Source organism: Oncorhynchus mykiss, chromosome 18 (assembly GCF_013265735.2).
Source record: "Oncorhynchus mykiss isolate Arlee chromosome 18, USDA_OmykA_1.1, whole genome shotgun sequence".
Taxonomy (NCBI): Eukaryota; Metazoa; Chordata; class Actinopteri; order Salmoniformes; family Salmonidae; genus Oncorhynchus; species Oncorhynchus mykiss.
In genome coordinates, this window is record NC_048582.1 from 46129927 (window position 1) to 46146217 (window position 16291).

The 16291-nt window shown below is 41.1% G+C and overlaps 1 protein-coding gene across 2 annotated transcripts in view; it reads right to left on the reverse strand.

Moving 5' to 3' along the window:
- Positions 1-12805, reverse strand: part of LOC110496379 (CMP-N-acetylneuraminate-beta-galactosamide-alpha-2,3-sialyltransferase 1) — a 62235-nt gene extending 49430 nt beyond the window's left edge. For both annotated transcript variants that reach the window (XM_021572247.2, XM_021572246.2), the window contains exon 1: positions 12498-12805. The gene's annotated coding sequence lies outside the window, so the exon portion shown is untranslated. The remainder of the gene's footprint in view (positions 1-12497) is intronic.
- Between the last annotated feature and the right edge of the window lie 3486 nt (positions 12806-16291).

A 16291-nucleotide genomic window follows, 5' to 3' on the forward strand; every position in this document is an offset into this window, starting at 1 on the left:
TTTCAATGAAACATGGTGAAGCCCCATAATTGCCCTCGCTAGAAGCCTGTCTTTCAGTGGATGGCGGCAAACTTTCTACTTTTAAACTCGGACAAAACCGAGATGCTTGTTCTAGGTCCCAAGAAACAAAGAGATCTTCTGTTGAATCTGACAATTAATCTTGATGGTTGTACAGTCGTCTCAAACAAAACTGTGAAGGACCTCGGTGTTACTCTGGAACCTGATCTCTCTTTTGACGAATATATCAAGACTGTTTCAAGGACAGCTTTTTTCCGTCAACGTAACATTGCAAAAATCAGAAAATTTCTGTCCAAAAATGATGCAGAAAAATTAATCCATGCTTTTGTTACTTCTAGGTTAGCAATGCTTTACTTTCCAGCTACCCGGATAAATCACTAAATAAACTTCAGTCAGTGCTAAATAAGGCTGCTAAAATCCCGACTAGAACCAAAAAAATGTATCATATTACTCCAGTGCTAGCCTCCCTACACTGGCTTCCTGTTAAGGCAAGGGCTGATTTCAAGGTTTTACTGCTAATCTACAAAGCATTACATGGGCTTGCTCCTACCTATCTTTCCGATTTGGTCCTGCCGTACATACCTACACGTGCGCTACGGTCACAAGACACAGGCCTCCTAATTGTCCCTAGAATTTCTAAGCAAACAGCTGGAGGCAGGGCTTTCTCCGATAGAGCTCAATTTTTATGCCTACCCATGTGAGAGACGCAAACTCGGTCTCAACCTTAAAGTCTTTACTGAAGACTCATCTCTTCAGTGGGTCAAATGATTGAGTGTAGTCTGGCCCAGGAGTGTGAAGGTGAACGGAAAGGCTCGGGAGCAACGAACCGCCCTTGCGGTCTCTGCCTGGCCGGTTCCCCTCTCTCCACTGGGATTCTCTGCCACTAACCCTATTACAGGGACTGAGTCACTGGCTTACTGGTGCTCTTTCATGCTGTCCCCAGGAGGGGTGCGTCACTTGAGTGGGTTGAGTCACTGACGTGATCTTCCTGTCTGGGTTGGTGTCCCCCATTGGTTTGTGCCATGGCGGAGATCTTTGTGGGCTATACTCGGCCTTGTCTCAGGATGGTAAATTGGTGGTTGAAGATATCCCTCTAGCGGTGTGGGGGCTGTGCTTTGGCAAAGTGGGTGGGGTTATATCCTTCCTATTTGGCCCTGTACGAGGGTATCATCGGATGGGGCCACAGTGTCTCCTGACCCCTCCTGTCTCAGCCTCCAGTATTTATGCTGCAGTAGTTTATGTGTCGGGGAGCTAGGGTCAGTCTGTTATATCTGGAGTACTTCTCCTGTCTTATCCGGTGTCCTGTGTGAATTTAAGTATGCTCTCTCTAATTATCTCTTTCTTTCTCTCTCTCAGAGGACCTGAGCCCTAGGACCATGCCTCAGGACTACCTGGACTGATGACTCCTTGCTGTCCCCAGTCCACCTGGCCGTGCTGCTGCTCCAATTTCAACTGTTCTGCCTGCGGCTATGGAACCCTGACCTGTTTACCGGACGTGCTACCTGTCCCAGACCTGCTGTTTTCAACTCTCTAGAGACAGCAGGAGTTGTAGAGATACTCTTAATGATCGGCTATGAAAAGCCAACTGACATTTACTCCTGAGCTGCTGACTTGCTGCACCCTCGACAACTACTGTGATTATTATTATTTGACCGTGCTGGTCATCTATGAACATTTGAACATCTTGGCCATGTTCTGTTATAATCTACACCCGGCACAGCCAGAAGAGGACTGGCCACCCCTCATAGCCTGGTTCCTCTCTAGGTTTCTTCCTAGGTTTTGGCCTTTCTAGGGAGTTTTTCCTAGCCACCGTGCTTCTACACCTGCATTGCTTACAGTTTGGGTTTTAGGCTGGGTTTCTGTACAGCACTTTGAGATATCAGCTGATGTAAGAAGGGCTATATAAATAAATTTTATATGATATTTATTGCCTTACCTCCCTAACCTTACTACATTTGCACACACTGTACATATATTTTTCTATTGTGTTATTGACTGTACGTTTGTTTACTCCATGTTTAAATCTGTGTTGTTGTTTTTGTCGCACTGCTTTGCTTTATCTTGGCCAGGTCGCAGTTATAAATGAGAACTTGTTCTCAACTGGCCTACCTGGTTAAATAAAGGTGAAATAAAACATTTAAAATGTAAATGCAACATCCATTTAAGGCCAGCTATGTAAACTCTGACATAGATTTATCTTGCAATGGATGTTGACAGTTGGTAATATTGTATTTTCTAATCCTTCTTAAGGGGAAAGTAAAAAGTAACAAAGTAATCTGATTACGCTACTGAGTTTGGGTAATCCAAAAGATATGCTACTGGTTACAATTTAGGACAGGTACCTAGTAACTGCCCAAAGCATCACTGGGTGCACACTGCCTGCCTTCCAGGACACCTACATCACCCGATGTCACAGGAAGGCCAAAAAGATCATCAAGGACATAAACCACCCGAGCCGCGGCCTGTTCACCCCGCTACCATTCAGAAGGCAAGGTCAGAACAGGTGCAAAAATAGCAGCCTCTATCTCAAGGCCATCAGACTTTTAAATAGCCATCACTAAGTGGCTACCTCCCGGTTACTCAACCCTGCACCTTAGAGGCTGCTGCCCTGTATACATAGACATGGAATCACTTGTCACTTTAATAATGGAACACTAGTCACTTTAATAATGTTTACATACTGCTTTACTCATTTCATATGTATATACTCTATTCTATTCTACTGTATTTTTGTCAATGCCACTCCGACATTGCTCATCCTAATATTTATATAATTCTTAATTCAATTTCTTTACTTTTAGATGTGTGTATTGTTGTGAATTGTTACATACTACTGCACTGTTGGAGCTAGGAACACATGCATCTGCTACACCCGCAGTAACATCTGCTAAATATGTGTATGTGACCAATCAAATTTGATATGATTTGATTATAACAGATTACATTTACTCACTCACTCACTCACTCACCCCTCACAGCTAATAAAGCTATGACAGATAATCAAATTACTCACCCAGGTTCAGGTGCAGCTTGTTTGAGTCCAACAGCACACAGCAGGAAGTGTTTAGAGCAAGTTCACATAGAACAAGTAATCGATGTGAAAGAGCAGAATTAAAAGAACAGTTTAGGAGTGACATCTACTCAGGCACCTATTGGCCGCCTAGCTGTTTTTTCCAGTGACAATTTTAAAAACATTAATGTGATGACTAACGCCGTAGAGTGTGCAAAGCTGTCAAAGTCAAAGGGTGGCAACTGAAGAATCTCAAATATAAAATATTTAGATTTGTTTAACACTTTTTTGGTTACTACATGATTCCACACATGTTATTTCATAGTTTTGATGTCTTCACTATTATTCTACAATGTAGAAAATAGTAAAATAAAGAAAAAGCTTTGAATGAGTAGGTGTGTCCAAACTTTTGACGGGTAATGTACATGTCAGTACATTCACACAACAAGGAGGTCACATGGGGGAGAAGTGTCAGTTGAGCCGCGTGGTGTTGCTTTATTTCATTTTTTTCCAACCAAGTTTGCGGTTCACAACGGATCGGCTACCATACAAAAAGGAACGAAGAAGTGCAGCAAGTTAAGACGTATCATACATTAACTTCTTAATAACAGGCATTTAGGAAACAACAGAAATGTCTAACTTAATTGTCCCCAGAGGCAAAAACAAAAGGTATGTAGTGTAATGTCTGTGGGAGTTTAGCATGCTAGTATTAGATTACGTTAGTATAAAGTCATGTAGTTTGTCCACTGATAAACTACAAATATGAGTCTTAATCAGGATGTGAAACCATGAGACTGTACATAATGAGTAACTGATAGTATCTATGCGTGTCCCAAATATCCCCCTATTCTCCATAGGCCTCTGGTCAAAAGTAGTTTACTATATAGGAAATTCCACCATATGTGGCAGCCTTTCTTCAATTATGTACAGACGCTACAATTCCCCTCTACTCCGCAGTAAACTGCCTGTGTTCGTTTGGAATTGATTTACCGTTGTAATTGTTTTGTTTGAGTCTGACTTACTAAGGTGGTGCTCTGTAGCGTGACTGCAAGTCGCTTTGGATAAAAGCGTCTGCTAAACGTCTTATATTATTATTCTCCATTTTGAAGACCAACTGTGTTTTTTTTGGTGGGTTGTTGCGTGTACAGTATGTTATTGCTGACATTGTTATTTATACTTTGTTTCACATAGGTTCCTACCTCCCTAAAAAAAAACATGTTCCCATATTATATGGGACGTATAATTGAACATGCACCAACTCGGTGGTCTTGTGATTAGAGTGTCTGCCCTGAGATTGGAATGTTGGGTGTTTGATCCCCGGGTGAATCATACCAAAGAGTACAGTGAAATGCCTTTCTTGTGAACTCTTTTTTTTTATTCTGGCATTTGTTGTTCGTGTAATTGGTTTGTAATGTTGCAAAGTACATCTTGTAAATGTTGTAAAGCAAGTCTTGTTAACATCAACCCCAACTCCATGGCAGCGCAGTAAAAGTACTGTGCTGAGTTGGCATTCTCTTCTCCTTCTATGAAAAGGAGTGAACCCTCTGCTCTCCTGGATTGCTTCACTTTATGTCCTATATAGTGCACTGCTTTTGTTAGGGATATAATCAAAGTAGTGCACTATATAGAGAATGGAGTGCCATTTGGGACAAAAACCTAATGGGTAAGAATGTTTGTTCTCTGTATGTGGTCTGAGATGGAGAAAACACATGGTAGTACAGCCCAAGGGCCAAACCATGGGGCCCAACACAGCTGTAGCCCAGCTTAACAGGGTAAGTCTACAACAACACTAAGGCCCTTGGCAACAGCAATGGACCAATCCGTTCAGGTTACCGCCTTTATTTCACCCATAGGGATTCCACCATCAGCTTCCTTGGTCTGACTTCTGAAATCCTTTATCCCCAATAGTCAGAGTTTTAGAAATGGGGCTCTGCCAAACACATTTAATCAATTATAATCTAGTTCTAGTGTAAGACTAAAACTAGGTGTCAGTTAAACTAGCCTACTTGAATGTCTCTACTTTTCCAAACCTAAAACTGTCCCAAATGGTACCCTATTTCTTGTGTAGTGTACACTCCTTGACCAGGACCTAGGGGCCTATACGTTGCGATGCTGCTGATCCAAGCCACTGGATTCAGACCCAGACACAAAGCACCCTATTGAGTTTTTTGGGGGTGAAAATACAAAAAGTCCTTTGTCATAGAGAACAAAGACAACAATGCCGCAATATCATTATACCAAATCCTTCAACATTCGCTCTGTTTTCTTCCACACAAAAACAAACCATGGCAGATCTTCCAAACACAAACGGATGGGTTATGTTTGCAGCCTGCTGTAGACAACAACACACCCAATATTCAGATCAGATGGATGTCATGCTTGTAGCCTAGATACTCGTAATATAGACGTTCTTATGATCGGTGTCACCACCCCATTTAGAAAACATGTAACAGCCATGTGAGTTGAACTAGTCTCACAAAACAAAATTTACTTTGAGTGCTGACAGACTTTGTTTATTTTATTTTTTAATTGAACCTTTAACTAAGTCAGTTAAGAACAAATTCTTATTTACAATGACGGCCTACCGGGGAACAGTGGGTTAACTGCCTTGTTCAGGGGCAGAACTACTGCTTTTAACCTTGTCAGTTTGGGGATTCAGTCCAGCAACCTTTCGGTTACTGGCCCAACACTCTAACCACTAGGCTACCTGCTGCCCCAGACTAGGGGTTTGATGATGTGTGTAACCAATAGCAGATCACAGAAGAGGTATTTGATGATGTGTGTAACCAATAGGATTACACTGATCTCTCAAACAGCAATGGTTGTTCCATCATCTTCACACCACTCCTGGTTTAGACAGATACACAAGCAGCAGTATGGTTTGTACACAAACAACAGTATGGTTTGTACACAGGCAGCAAGGTTTAGAGACGCAGTGTGAAACAACCCTGTTTTGTATCACCTTTCTGAGGCAGTTGGCAGATATGACATTTCATGTTTAATAATTTGTCCTTATATAAAAAAAAAACCTGCATCTGCTTGGAATCTTAAGGTCTGGGGAAGCACCTGGGGCCGGGATGTTAAGGGGGAACATCTGGCTGAACCATGGGTTTTAAAGGGGAGGACAGGTGGTGCTCAGCTTTGACTGTCAATTAAAGTTGTGACCATATGAAGAGCTGGGAGCTGAGAGAGATAACTCCTAATTAACAATACACCTCCGAGGCATGACAATTAGCCTCTTTCTAACAAACAGAAATCAGGACAGAGAGGTGGAAGACGGACACATTGGGGAGCACCAGGACGTACAGTGCCTTTGAAAAGTATTAAGACCCCTCGACTTTTTCCACATTTTGTTACGTTACAGCATTATTCTAAAATATATTACATAAATACAAATCCTCAGCAATCTACTCACAATACCCAATAATGACAAAACAAAAACAGGTTTTTAGAATTTTTTTCTAGTTTATTAAAAATAAAAAACAGAAACACTTTATTTACATAAGTATTCAGACCCTTTCCTATGAGACATGAAATTTAGCTCAGGTGCATCCTGATTCCATTGATTACCCTTGAGATGTTTCTACAACTTGATTGGAGTCCACCTGTGGTAAATTAAATTGATTGGACATGATTTGGATAAGGTCCCACAGTTGACAGTGCATGTCAGAGCAAAAACCAAGCCATGAGGTCGAAGTAATTGTCCGTAGAGCTCCGAGACCAGATTGTGTCAAGGCACAGATCTGGGGAAGGGTACCAAAAACATTTCTGCAGCATTGAAGGTCTCCAAGAACACAGTGGTCTCCATCATTCTTAAATGGAAGAAGTTTGGAACGACCAAGACTCTTGCTAGAGCTGGCCGCCCGGCCAAACTGAGTAATCGGGGGAGAAGGGGCTTGGTCAGAAATGTTTTGGTACCCTTCCCCATGTCTGTGCTTAGACACAATCCGGTCTCGGAGCTCTACGGACAATTCCTTCAGCTTCATGGCTTGGTTTTTGATCTGAAAGCACTGTCAACTTTGGGACCTTATATAGACAGGAGTGTGCCTTTCCAAATCATGTCCAATCAATTGAATTTACCACAGGTGGACTCCAATCAAGCTGTAGAAAAATTTCAAGGATGATCAATGGAAACAGGATGCACCTGAGCTCAACATTCGAGTCTCACAGCAAAGAGTCTAAATACTTATGAAAGCTATTTTGTTTTTTAAATTTTTAATAAATGTATTAAAATGGCTAAACCTGTTTTCACTATGTTATTGTGTGTAGATTGCTGACAAACTTTTTAAAAAAATTAAAAAATTGAGAAAAAGGCAAAAACATAAAATGTGGAAACAATCAAGGGGTCTGAATACTTTGCCATTGGCACCACCCTCTGTAGGGTCTTCCGGTCACGGGTGGTGCAGTTTCCATACCAGACAGTGATACAACTAGTCAGGATGCTCTCAATAGTGCAGCTGTAAAAGTTCCTGAGGATCTGAGTGGCCATGCCAAATTATTTCAGACTCCTGAGAGAGAAAAAGCGTTGCCATGCGTTCTTCATGACTGTTCTGGTGTGAGAGGACCATGTTAAGTCCTCAGTGATGTGGACACCGAGGAACTTAGCTATTGACCCCCCCCCCCCCCCTCCACACACACACACTGCCAGTTCTCTTACCTCCTCCCTGTATGCTGTCTCATCGCCGTTGGTGATCAGGCCATAGAGATCTTATGTTTATAAATGTATATTCACACATGACAAAGTACATGGAATGATTCATGCTGACAGGAAAGGCATAATTTATTTAAGATTAGTGAAGGCCTACAGTATTTCTATGCACAGTATTTCCTTTGAAGTGATGTGTTTATTGACCTTACATTGTACTGTACAGTATGTCATGTGTGAATTCTATGTACAGTATTAGAAGCAAACAAAGGCCATGTAACTATTGCCCTCAGGTGAAGGTGATCAGAAAGTGTTCAGTATCAATCTGTCCTACACCCATTTTTTGTATCTTTTTTTTTAAACGAGTGTGAAATCAAGACATTCCCACAAACTGAGGAATGCTGCTATAGTTGATTGTGCAATGTTTCCACTCAACGATCTTCATCAGGCAGAATGTGTGCTATTAAATGGAGTCGGTCTATAATAGGAAGTATAAATGTGTTTCATTTTATCTGACAGACAGGGTCCGGGTCTGTGTGACCTTTTCAACATGACTTTAAATAAGAATAAAAAAGTTCAAGAAGAAGCTTTATGTAAGCTTTGGCCTATTCACAAGACCACACACGATGAAATAATGACACGAGAATGGCTACGCCTGACAGTGGGTGCTTCCCAAATGGCAACCTAGTGCACCCTAGTGACCATAGGGTTCTGGTCAAGAGTAAGGTATTATAAAGGGAATAGGATGCCATTTGGGATGCACACATCAGCCTGATACTAGTCAAGGACAGAACATCTGTCCACCTAAACGAGAGAAAAAAAACATCAGTCTCATCTCATTCCTCGCAGCAATCTATGAAATGTGATGTGAGGGCATCAAAAGGATACAACATCTGGTGGTATCTACATAATGCATCCACACAGCCTGAAACAGAGCAGCTGTATGACGCCTTTTAAACACGTCCTCTCCTTAATCAGCTGCCCGTCTTCTAGTGTGATCAAATGGGCACCGCATTTGTTTATTTGGAGACAGAAGTTTTGTAGTATTCAGTCTTAATTGAGAGACGTGGTTCACTTTCACATTTCGCTACACTCGCGTTAACATCTGCTAACCATGTGTATGTGACAAATAAAAATTTGATTTGATTTGACTTTGATTGCATTGGTAAAAACACTTCCAAGAAACAGTGGTTAGTGCCAAGGAAAACTCAACAGCAGTTTATAACCGCTTATTAAAATATTAAATACAATTAATGCATGTGTCATGCCATGACGTCTGGGAAAGAGGACAATGATACGTTAATATGTATTTTTTATGACGTCAGTCTGCTGTAAAAAGCTGTGTACTGGTATTTAAAGTGTGCCACGCAGGACGCTGTGCTTCAAATGTGTGTTTGGCAAAGAGCCAAGACTGTAAATGAAAACAGAGGGTGAACCAAAAGCCCGGAGAGAATTCCTCTTGAGAGAAACTGTGGAGGGAAAATAGTGTCTGTGACCGCTCTGAGTGGTTAGAATGGAGACAACTATGGCATTGCTGTCTGGAGGGAGACTCTGATGTGTCCCAAATGGCACCATATTCCCTACTAATATAGGATCTTAATTTGAGCCAGTTTGCTATAGCAGGAAAATAATCCTGCAGCAACAGGAAATGTGATTATATGGATTAGAACTATTGGACATCTTTGTAGCAGTTGACACATTTTTCATAAAAGGAAAATCAAGTCTGATTCTGAAAGCGCTTGAAAAAGCAAAACAAGCCCCCAAAAGATGGTGACAGTCAAGAGGGAACCACATGTCTTGAGCAAAGGGAGATGAGCAGGTCATCCGGAAGCCAGCAGCACAGTTCCCTTTCACCGGCGCCTTGCCGTCCCCGACGTCTGGCTACAACTTCTCTGTAGCCGTTGACTCTCTCTGGTCTTGCAGAACAAGATGAAGATTGTTTTTTGATAATGAGGACGGTGATAGCCCGCTCAGAACTTTGGAGGAAACCTCTTTAGGGATGCAATCGCCACTGTCAGCTTGGCATGCATTGAACTACTCCTCATTGTGTCAGGAGGCCGTAGGAATAACAGAAATAGGCTGGTGTATTCAAATCAAAATACACTAGCTAGCTAGCTTGGTAGCATAGATAGCTAGCTATCATAAGTAAGTTGATTTGCCATGAATTCACGGTCCGGAAACAAATAGATGTAATCCATACACATTTGCCTATTCAAAACAAAAAATAAAGTTCAAAGATTCAAAGAACAAATACCTAACCACATTTACAAAATGTACAGGAGCTCTCTGCCGAGGCGACCTTACAAAATATATATTCCTATATAGGGAATATGGTGCCATTTGGGACGCAGGCTCTGGTTACTAGGGAAATATACCACCTCACAAGCTGTCTGTAACCACTTCAGATAACCACATCCAGGAACCACAGCTATGAGGTCTGACTGTTCACAGGATGGGTTTCTCTCTTTTTCCGTCTCCTTTGCAGCAGGGTTGGTGCCCAGACCAGACCGTGCAGTTACAGTACAATAAAATGATGTGCTGAAACGCTCTGAAAGGCTCTGTGGTTAAAGCATGGCGTCTCCACAGTTTAGGATGCTGAGCTGCATAGACCACATGAGTTGGCTCTTATGACTACAGTGCTGACTAGATGACAATGTGACTTATGACTACAGTACTTTTTTCAGCATAACAACTGTACTGAGTTTTGCTCAGCCTACAGTAGTCTCGGGAACATAGTTGTTTTATCAAAGGAATAAATTATAGTATCTTGGAAAAAGTTTTTAGGCCGGTACCTAAATGTGTAATTATAGCTTTGTGTCTAACTGTATGGCAACTACTGTAAATCTAACTCTTTATGCTCATCAGACAGCTTGTCTTTTTCTCTGGTTACATTTGACGTTTCATTCATTTAGCAGACGCTCTTATCCGGTGGATACCTTTTTCATACTGGTCCCCCATGGGAAACAAATTCACAACCCTGGCGTTCCGTGCTCTACCAACTGAGCCGCACGAGTGATCGACAGTTGGTGAGGGTTATTGTACCGAGTTTCTCCAACATCAGCAACATTCTGAATTGTTTATACCACCAGTTACATAGGGCCTACTGTAATTACAATGTACTCTTCCTTAATATGAAATGACACCTGGCCTCCACTTCCATCTCTCTGAGCACACACTGGTCCAACCAAGGTCATTCCGTAGCCAGTCACATCACAGACGGAGAGCAATATCCCTGGGGCCAATCTTCCTGCCATCCAGGACCTCTATACCAGGCGGTGTCAGAGGGAGGCCCAAAAAAAATGTAAAAGACTGCAGTCACTCAAGTCATAGACTGTTCTCTACCGGTACCCCCTGTGTATAGCCTTGTTATTGTTGCTTTTAATTGTATTTTTTACGTTAGTTTATTTAGTAAATATTTGTTTATCTCTATTTCTTGAACTGCATTACTGATTATGAGCTTGTAAGTAAGCATTTCACAGTAAGGTCTACATCGGTTGTATTCGGCGCGTGTTACAAATAAAATGTGATTTGATATACAATATAATAAAATAAAATAAAATATATTGGCAATGACATTGTACTTGCTTATTACTTCTAATGGAGATTGAATGAAAAGGTAACCCTTCTAACGGACACACTATCATTAGTATACATAAAGGACCTCAGTCATTACTCCAAATAGAATGGGAAAGACAATTAATAATTCAGATGCAATTTCAAATTAATTTCTAGGACACATAACCATAACATAACCACCCTGGGTTTTAATCCCAGTAAGACAAAGAGGTCTATAATAGCAGCATTTAGAGTGAATCCGAAATATTCCCTATATAGTGCACTACTTTTGACCAGAGCATCGGCCATGGTCAAAAGTAGTGCACTATATAGTGTATAGTGTGCCATTTCGGATGACAGCATAATGTCTGATGTTCTGTTCTATTGTGTGTACTGAATGTAGAGAGCAGCATTATACCCTACTACGTTAGAGATAATACAGTCAACAGATGTTGGTCTGTTCTCACTGTCATTACTGTACCATTGAGCAGTTAAGAGTAAATTGTCAGAGATATTACAGAGATATTAAGCCATGCAGCATTACAGCTGGCCTCTATACTAGTAAAGATGTCTGAAAGCCTACATTTTTTTTTTTTTTTTGCCTCTAGCCCAAGAACACGGTTCTTGAAAAGATAGCACTGAGGCAGTAGAAATGTCCATACAGTTTGCACTGCTGATACTAACTAGATAATTCTACTTCTGGTGACTACTCAACATAACTACATTTGGGGTGGGAGCACTACCCTCACAGAAATGTATAGGCTATATTGCCTTTAGGAAATAAATACATTGTTGCAACAATTTCAATTTCACCTAATCAGTACGGGGCGGCAGGGTAGCCTAGTGGTTAGAGCGTTGGGCTAGTAACAAGTTCAAATCCCCGAGCTGACAAGGTACAAATCTGTCGTTCTGCCCCTGAACAGGCAGTTAACCCACTGTTCCTAGGCCGTGATTGAAAAAAAGAATTTGTTCTTAACTGACTTGCCTTGTTAAATAAAGGTGACAGCATTTGATCGTTTTTTTAATAGACTTTCTATCAGATGAAAAAAAAGTTTCAATATTGAAGTTTACAGAGATATTGGTTTGAAATACTGTAGCTTACAACGAATAGGAGAGTTGCCCAATACCCTTGCAGTACATTGAGTAGCCTAAACTATAGATTAAATATTATTTGTCCTGTGATAATCTGACTAATTATTTCAAATCAAAGAACCACAAAATGCATATTTGATCATGCAAAACGCTACAATGGCTGGATAGGCTACTTACTTTCATTTCCAAGACAGCTCTGATCGGAATGGTAGGGAGACACGTTTTCCAGAGCATCCACACAGCACAGCGATAAGGTTATCCAAGCAAGGAGCTGCTGAGCGAAACCACCCCGATATTCATCGAATACAGTTGCCTAGTTTAAAAGACCGAGCAGTGAACGTCGAAATGTTCACACCCGTAAGCTACTAAAAAGGTATATCTGCGAGTGTATGGCTGGAAGCGGCAAGTCCGTTATTATTCAGTGATACCTCCCCGACGCATGGAGAGCTAGTGGACCGCTATTCTCCTACTGGTGGCGATCAAGCGGTCTTGCGGCCATGTGGATTGGCGAGGCACAACAGTGCAACGCAACGCCCCTTTTCATCCTGACTAGGTATAGCGGTTTGGACAGAGGTGTAATAATGGGGTTGACTGCATAGGATGTGTTGGCCTAGGCAACTTTTTAATTTCCAGTAATGATATACTATGTCTTTGAAAAACAACTCAAATCATAGAAAAGGTTTCTCCAATTCTAGTTATGCCCCTGGGCAAAATCGGTTTAAATCATGTTTCTAGGTCATTTCAACTACAAAAATCCCTGCGATGACGTTAAATCAACGTGGAAAACTGATTGGATTTGCAAAAAGTCATTAAAGTAAGGGCATTCGTCTCCTTTTCACGCATCTTTTTTTTCCAATGACATGGCGATTTTTTTAGTTGATTTCATATTATTGGAGAACTAATCCAAAATTAAATCAAAACTAGAGGTTGAAACGACCTCTGTGCCCCGTGGAATGTGACGAATGGCAGCCATATGGTGTACCCAACTGTAACGAGTGCGCTGAGAGTCGGGAAGCAAGTTCAGGGAGTGAGTGTTTTAATAAATAAAATGAACACGAACCACAAACAAAGCACCGACATGAAAACAGAGTCAATAACACCTGAAGAAAAAACCAAGGGGAGTGACGGATATGGGGAAGATAATCAAGGAGGTGATGGAGTCCAGGTGAGTGTCATGAGTCGCAGGTGCGCGAGACGATGGTGACAGGTGTGCGGAATAATCAGCAATTCAATTAAATAATTGAAACGAAGTGGATAGCAGAAAACATGTCTACCATTTACCCTCACTTCTTAGACAGACCAGAGCCTTATATATGCAGTTTTAGAACCTGTTCTTTGTTTTATTATTTTGATAGCACACAGGGCTGCGGGGCAGAAGGTTCTGGGTTCGCAGACCACCGTTCTCCTTTATAGTAAAAGCATTGCATGAATCTATCATTGTATTTGCAGGTCCAAGAAAAACATACGTTCTACAAACAATTCAATCAATTTACATAATTAGCAGAATATTTAGATAATGCAAACTTATAGTAACCCAAAGGTTTCGAGTTTGAATCTCACCACAGACAATTTGAGCTAATTAGCAACTTTTCAACTACTTACTATTTTTAACTACTTTGCAACTACTTAGCATGTGAGCTAACCCTTTTAGCCAACACTTGCCCTAAACATAACCCCTAATCCCTAGCTATGGTTAGCCACCTAGCTAGAATTTGTAACATATAATACGTTTGGCAAATTCGTAACATACTGTACGTTTTGCAAACTTGTAACACATTTTGCGAATTTGTAACACGTACGTTTTTCAAATTCGTAACATTTAATACAAATTGTAATTCGTAACATATCATATGAAATGGATGATGGACATCCACCAATTAATACATACCATACGAAGTTGAGTGTCTCGGATTTACGTTAAGAATAATACAAAATGCTCTGAAAACAGGTTGCTGATCATGGTACTTTCAAAGTTACGACTACCTTTCCACCCCAGACAGAATAGGCCTACTGACACAGAAAAATGTAAGCATTTACTGCTGGCTATTCTTCTTTCATGGCTTGGTCACAGGTGTTTCCCTAAAAGCTGTCTTGGTTTAAACATCTTGTATTGCACAGAAAGTAAATAGCTTAATCAATTGATAGTGACAGAATTAGATTGCTTTCCAATCAAAGTACATGTTTTTTTGTCTCCTCGGCTACAGAAGATTGTAGCTCAGCCTCTGAATGTCAAAGAAATAAAACAAGGATATTCCATATACATCAGAGTCACGTCATTCCAGGGCGTTTTACAGGTGGTTTCTAGTAGAAAGCATCTCGGACCAAAGCGCTGTTATAGATCACTTTATATAACAGGATCCCCTTTATTTTCTTCAAAATCTTCAACTAAACGAAGGGTAGGCCTGTGCCTTTTTCCATTTTCTTTAATAAAATAACCTATGGCATAGACCTATGGCATACCCTGTCAAACCCCTCCAGTTCGAGTTTTGGTTTGAACTTAACAGCGCTTCACTGACATGGAGGTAGGCGATTTAAAGAGTGCATGGTGGGTGAAGGAATTGATCGACAAAAGGAGTGCATGGTGGGTGAAGGAATTGATCGACCAAAGGAGTGCATGGTGGGTGAAGGAATTGATCGACAAAGGAGTGCATGGTGGGTGAAGGAATTGATCGACAAAAGCCATACAGTAGCTGCCTATAGCCCAATTTTGTCTGTCAAACAGGTAGGCCTAAGACTTTTCTGTAATTTCTACAGTAAAACACTGTAGAATGCACTGTATAATACCATACATGTGTTTTACAGCATTCATGCTGTGAATTGCACTGCATTGTGGGTAAAAAGCTGAAAAATACTCTAATTGTAATTCAGAAGCCTCCTGTAAAAATGACTAACATACTGTATTTATTTAGAGTGATAGCTTATGCCTACTGTAGATTCAAATTATTTGTTTCAGGCGGCAAACTTATGCTGTCAGGTGAGACACATGAAGCTCAGTCTATTTTAGTAAATATCTTCTTGAAGCGGCTGTGAAGAGGAAGAATAATTTAAGCAGCTGCTGGGTAGGTACCTTGCTTTGTTAAAATAAGCATATTTATTGCTAGCCAACGTTGAATTGCTGCATGTTTCCTTAGCTAACCTAGCTAGATAGTTGGCTAACGTTTGTTAGCTCAAGTTGACAAAAGCCATTTCGGTCTGCTCTAAATTGCTTGTAGATATCTAGCTGTGCGACATAGAAAACATCACTGAAAGAATATTGTGATTATATTCTGTATCTCAGCCTCTGACTGCTATAAAGAATACTCTTAGTGCAGACTCGTGACCGCTATGTTTCCACCATTACTACAGAGAAAATGGCTTGTTTTCTAGCAGTTCAAAGGATTACGGGCTAGTCAAGGTACATGAGGTAATATGTAACTGTCACACCCTGATCTGTTTCACCTGTCTTTGTGATTGTCTCCACCACCCTCCAGGTGTCGCCCATCTCCCCCATTATCCCCTGTGTATTTATACCTGTGTTCTCTGTTTGTCTGTTGCCAGTTCATTTTGTTTCATCAAGCCTACCAGTGGTTTCCTCTCTGCTCCTGTCTCTCGATTGTTCCTGTTTCCTAATTTTCCCACTGTTGACCATTTTGCCTGCCCTGACCCTGAGCCTGCCGTCCAGTACCTTTGCCCCACCTATCTGGATTACCGACCTCTGCCTGCCCTTGACCTGTTTTTTGCCTGCCCCTGTATGATTAATAAACTGTTGTTAATTCGACATTGTCTGCATCTGGGTCTTACCTGAAACATGATATTAACTGTAGATAGGTATGTAAAGAGTAACAGCCGCGTATGTGAAGTGTGAATACATATGAATGTACTGTACTGTGTGGTGTCAATATGCATGTGTGTGTTTTGTGTGAGTGTGTGCGTGTGTGTTGGAGTGTCAGTGTAGTATGTCATGAGTGTGTGGTCCAATGAGTGTACATTGA